This window comes from Platichthys flesus, chromosome 16 (genome assembly GCF_949316205.1).
Source record: "Platichthys flesus chromosome 16, fPlaFle2.1, whole genome shotgun sequence".
NCBI classification, from domain to species: domain Eukaryota; kingdom Metazoa; phylum Chordata; class Actinopteri; order Pleuronectiformes; family Pleuronectidae; genus Platichthys; species Platichthys flesus.
Window position 1 is genome coordinate 22,605,539 of NC_084960.1, and position 6,490 is coordinate 22,612,028.

Below are 6,490 nucleotides of genomic sequence, written 5' to 3' on the forward strand. Positions count from 1 at the left end.
CTATTTTTTATCCTCTCATGGCATTAAAGGTAGCCTCATTAAACATAAAAGGGGGTAGAAGTGCTAATAAAAGGTTTTTAGTATCAGAACTTTTTAAAGTAAAAATCTGGATGTCCTCTTTTTACAGGAGACTCACAGTGATTCACTGAATGAAACAGACTGGGGAGTATGGTGGGGGGGTCAGCACGTACTCAGCCATGGCTCTAACCTGAGCGCTGGAGTCGCTGTTATATTTTCTCCCTCAATAAACCTGACTTTTCTATCCAGCACGGAGATCGTGGCAGGCAGGGCTCTGAGTATAAGAGTGGAAATACACGGTGTTATTTTTAATCTAATCAACGTGTATGCAACAAACCACGGTCCTGAACGTGTTACTCTTTTTACATTATTAAAAAACAAGTTGGACAGTGTGGGTCAAGGGGAGTGTATAATAATTGGGGGGATTGGAACTGCTGCACAGACGTCACTTTAGACCGGACAGGACAGGAGCTCCATCCTCAGTCCTCCTTGTTTCTGGCCCAGACAGTCATGGAGGTGGATCTAGTGGATGTGTGGAGGAGGAAACATCCTTCCACCAGGCAGTATACCTGGATAAAAATAACAGATGGCAGGGTCAGTGGGGCCCGGCTGGACAGATTTTACATATCTGCTCCTTTTATCACGCGTGTGACCAACTGTCAAATCCACCCGGTTGGTTTCACAGACCATCATTTGGTTTTAGTAGAGCTACTTTTATCTCCTGCTAGAAAGCCTGGATCCTTCTGGCATTTTAATGTTAAGCTTTTAAATGATTTAAATTTCTGTGAGAATTTTAAACTGTTCTGGGCCAACTGGTGTTCCAGGAAAGACTCGTTTCCCTCCCTTGGTCAGTGGTGGGAGGTTGGCAAGGGTCAGATTAAGGTCTTCTGCCAGCAGTACACTGCATACTCGACGAGGAACATTAAAAGAGCGATGGAGCAGTTGGAGGAAGACATTAAGGAGCTGGAGAGCGTACCTACCAACACAGAGAAATTAAAAGGTAAAAGACAGCAACTGAACTCCTTTCTCCAGGAGAAGGCCAAAGGAGCTCTGGTCCTAGCTCGGTTCCAGGAATTAAAAGATATAGATGCACCTACCACGTTCTTTTTTAACCTGGAGAGATCCGTGGCCCAGGGGAAGCAGATGGTGGGTCTCCGGCTGCCAGATGGGAATGTTACATCTGAACCAGCAGAGATGAGGAGACACGCGGTGGACTTTTATACCGACCTGTTTTGGGGCAGAGGAGTGTGACGGGGAAGCTGTGGCCGAGCTGCTGCAGGACCTCCCACAGCTGAGTCCAGGTGAGCGAGACACCCTGAGCGCCGACATCATGCTGGAGGAGCTGACCACTGCTATATCTCAGATGGCTGCAGGCAAGTCACCAGGGTTGGATGTATTACCAGCAGATTTTTTAAAACATTTCTGGAATAGTATGGGACAGGATCTGCTGGATGTCTTGAAGGAGGCATTTGCTAAAGGGCTTCTTCCGGCCTCCTGCAGACGGGCAGTAATATCACTGCTACCGAAGAAAGGAGATCTGACCCTACTGAAGAACTGGAGACCCGTCTCTCTTTTATGCAGTGACTATAAGGTTTTATCTTAGGTTTTAGCAAATAGACTCAAGGTTTTTATGGAAGTATTTATTAGTGCTGACCAATCTTATTGTGTACCAGGAAGGTCAATCCAGGACAATTTGTTTTTAATGAGACATTTTTGATTTATGTACAACATATAATATTAATATTGGCATTATTTCCATCGACCAAGAAAAAGCATTTGATCGTGTCGATCGGTCATTCTTGTTTGCCACACTGCAGGCTTTTGGTGTCGGGGAGCACTTTCTGTCCTGGGTGAAGTTATTATATAATGATACATGTTGTGTGGTGAAGGTGGGGGGAGGGCTGAGCAGACAGGTACCAGTCCAAAGAGGGATCAGGCAGGGATGTCCAATATCAGGCCAGCTCTACAGCGTGGCCATCGAACCTCTCCTGTGTCGCCTCAGAACTCGGCTGAAAGGCCTGCGTCTGCCAGAGCTGCCTCAAAGTCCCCCTATAATAATATCAGCTTATGCTGATGACGTAAACATTCTTGTCCGGGATCAGGGGGACATACAGGAATTAGAGGGCAGTCTGGCATTATGTGAGAAGGCTACGACAGCCAAGGTGAACTGGGAAAAGAGCGAGGCATGTGTGATTGGTCAGTGGGACGCAGGGAGAATACCCCGTCTCCCTGGGAACCTGACATGGGGAGTAAAAGGGTTAAAAGTCCTCGGTTTGTTTTTAGGCAGTGAAGAGATAGAGAGGCAGAACTGGGAGGGAGTGCTGGGGAAGGTGCAGCTCAAGTTGTCTAAATGGAAATGGTTGCTACCCCAGCTGTCCTACAGGGGAAGAACTCTGATCGTCAATAACCTGGTTGCAGCGTCCCTGTGGCACAGACTCCAGGTGCTGACTCCTCCAACGGGACTCCTGCAACAACGACAGAGGCTGCTGGTGGACTTCTTCTGGTCGGGTAATCACTGGGTGCGGGCGTCCGTGCTGTACCTCCCTGTGGCAGAGGGGGGCCATGATAGACATCATCTCCAGGACGGCTGCTTTCAGACTGCAGGCCGCCCAGAGGCTGCTGTACGGATCCACACAGTGCTGGTCGGCTGTGGCTCGCCTGCTGCTCTGGAGAGCCGGGGGCCTCAGGTACGACAAACAGCTGTTCCTGTTAAACTCTCCACTACACAGACTGACTGGGCTCAGTAATTTTTATACATCTGTGATAGATGCCTGGAGGACTCTCACCATCACAAGGCCTCCTGACCCAACGCCTGGGATGTGGCTCTTTGAGGAGCCACTGTTCAACAATGGTTTTCTGGTCCTAACATCCACATCCTCATCAACGACAATACAAAACAAGTTCAGGGAGGCAGGAAGAGGGAAGCTGGGCCACCTGACACGGACATCACTGGAGAGGCTGGCGGCGGTGACAGGTATAAGATCTACCAGGATGCTGAGGAGCCTCGTGGACGAGGTGTGGCAGTCACTGCCCCAGCCTCTTCGGACCTTCGCCCAGAGCCAAAGCCAGGCTGACCAGTGGACAAAAACAGAAGAATACCAGTTTCCTGTCCTGAATGTGAGTCCTGCAGTGGGGGAGTGGAGAGAAGAGAGCGGCCGACTGCTAACCATCAGGACTCCAGCACTGGGCCCTTTCAACACCTCTGCAGGGAAACAGCTCTACTGCAGCTGTGTGAAGGTCCTGAACTGTCGCTCTCTTGAAGGAGTCAGGGAGTCGAAATGGACGGAGGTTTTTGGCTCAGATTATTCCCCTAGTGGCAGCTGGCGGGTCCTGTATAAACCTCCTGTGGAGAAACGGATGGCAGACATCCTGTGGAGAATTATACACGGAGCTCTAGCTACAAACAGATACAGAGCTCACCTGGACCCAAGCACTGAGGGGGGGTGTCCTTTCTGCTCGCTGCCAGAGACCCTGGAGCACTTAGTAGTGTTGTGTCCCAGGTTAGCTGACACTTTTACTTGGCCCCAAACACCTTAGAGATGCATTATCTAATGATATAGCTGCGCTAGACGACATTGCCCTTGCTTCCAATGAAACAGTCAGGAACTTGGGAGTGATCTTCGATCCTGATTTATCCTTTAATAGTCACTTAAAACAAATTTCTAGGACCGCTTTTTTCCACTTGCGTAATATTTCAAAAATTAGACATGTCCTTTCACAAAAAGATGTAGAAAAACTAGTCCACGCCTTTGTTACATCGAGACTGGACTATTGTAATTCATTATTATCAGGCTCCAGCAGGAAGTCGTTAAAGACTCTACAGCTTGTCCAAAATGCTGCAGCACGTGTCCTGACGAGAACAAAGAGAAGAGAGCACATTTCTCCAATATTAGCATCGCTACACTGGCTTCCAGTTAAATCTAAAATAGAATTTAAAATTCTCCTCCTCACCTTCAAGGCCCTTAATAATATAGCGCCTTTATACCTTAAAGAGCTGTTAATACCTTATAAACCCACTAGAGCACTCCGCTCCCAGAATTCAAGCCTACTTGTCGTCCCTAAATTCTCTAAAAGTAGAGTAGGAGCCAGAGCTTTTAGCCATCAAGCCCCTCGGCTGTGGAATAATCTACCACTTTCAGTTCGGGAGGCAGTCACCATCTGTTCGTTTAAAAGTAGGCTCAAAACCTTCCTTTTTGATAAAGCTTATAGTTAGAGCTAATTAGTGCGCCAGAACGTTACTTGTTCTATTTTATGACACATGACACACGGAGCTTCTCTTTCCAGCTTCTCCTTCCTCTTCTCCATCCCTATCCCCCTTCCCCGGAATCCCTTTGCTTTATCACCCGCAGATCCAGGGCCTCTGTGGCCGCACCATGGATTACGGTTTGTGGATCGCGCACCGGGGGTCGCGGTGTTGGATCCAGTGTGGCAGATTCTGAGTCATGTGGGCTGATCGTGGTGCTGGTGGCGGACCCTGTGTCGCGTTGGCATTGGGCACGGGCGGTGGACCAGGACCGCAGTGGTGGCTTGTGATGGGTCCTCCTGGTGGGCGGCGGTGGACGGTGACTGAGGACTGAAGTGGCGTCTGGTCTGGATGGTGGATCGTGGTCTAGATGGTTGCTGAGCATGGACTGTGCTTCATCAATGCTGCTAGAGACTTTGATTATTGATGATGTTCTCCTGCACGTGGCATCTATTGCACTTCTGTCCGTCCTGGGAGAGGGATCCCTCACATGTGGCTCTCTCTGAGGTTTCTACATATTTTTACCCTGTTAAAAGGGTTTTTTGTAGTTTTTCCTTACTCTTGCTGAGGGTTAAGGACAGAGGATGTCACACCCTGTTAAAGCCCTATGAGATGAATTGTAATTTGTGAATATGGGCTATACAAATAAAATTTGATTGATTGATTGATTGACTTTTAAACAGCTACAGGAGTGGGTGGGGGGTTTAGGAGAGGCCTTCTCGCTACCACTCTTTGTTTTTGGACCCAAGTACTTGGCAAGAAAAAAGAACTCTATGGTTTTAATGAATTTTATTTTTGCTAATGCCAAAATAGCAATCTGGATTAGTCGAAAAAACAAAATGGCGGGGGGAGGCTGGACAGATCCACTGCTCTGCCTGAGGGGTTTGGTGGCAGCTTGGCTCAGAATTGAACATGCGTATTTTACACTGACGGACAATCTGGAGGGTTTCAGGGCTGTATGGGGGGTGGGACAGGTCCTGTGCTAACTGGGGGACAACCGGTCTCTGGTTTTAAAATTTTAACAGAACATCTGGTCATTTTATCGTTGGTGTATGATGTATGTGTGCCTGGAATGTTTTTAACATTTTCTGTTACACATAATTTTGAATAATTAAGGATTTCTTTTGACAATGTGACTTAAATAAAGTTATTCAAAAGTCAAAAGTCTTCTTCTTCTTCTTCTTCTTCAATGGTAAAGGCGCATTACCGCCTCATACTATGCTGGAGTGTGGGTCAGAGTATTTGGTCTGCGGAAATATATAATTAAAAAAATCTAACAAACAAACAAAGTAAACCAATTTCTTTTTTTTAAACTCAAACTATACTTTATATTTTCTTATATTTTATATTTATAAGTTAAATTCTTCCACCCCAAATTTAATCTGCTCCTTTTGTAGTTTTTCTCTTTGTGTGCTATATTTCTAGTAGTGACAGATGACATGTTCCACAGTTTCTTCCCTTAGACCACATTCACATTGTCCTGATGGATGTTTCCCTATTAAGTGCATTTTTCTATATACTCCTGTGTGTCCTATTCTTAGCTTTGATATAACTGTTGGCTTCGGCCTTACTGAATGTTATTTCCATAATTATTTCTTGTTTTAATGATTGTTTGGCGAGGCAGTCTTCCATTTTCCTCAATGCCCCTGTGAGCATGGATCCACATGAATCTGACTTTAGTTTGTGAGTGCTTTAGTTTATATAGTGTTTCATATGTTCACTATTAATGCTGATACTGAACATACTATAACCTTTTTTATTCTACATCATTCCTTATTTTTGGCTCCTTTTACCTGTGTATATTGGGACCAGAGTATTTATCCCCACTCTGGCCCATTCACAGCACAGCTGTCTTTGCCTGCCCGCAGCCATTTTCGCTTCGTACCTTCCAGATTGATCCCTCGCCTCCGATTAACAGATATCACCCGCAGTTTCCAGATTCATCAGTCACGTCTTTTCTCACTCTCACTTTTTAAATTTAAACCATATGTCAACTCTGTTTTGTAAACAATTTTCTTTCTGTATCGTAAGTTGCTTCCGCATTCATTCCGACTCTCCGCTCCCACTACAGATTCTACAGCTGTAGTCGGAAATTCATGTGTGTGTGAAATCACTAACCCATTCATGAACCCACACTTCACTATAGGGACTTCTATGTAGAATAGTCATCTCATCATCACGGCTGTGGCTGAGGGGTAGAGTGGTCGTCCTCCAACCTGAAGGTCGGCA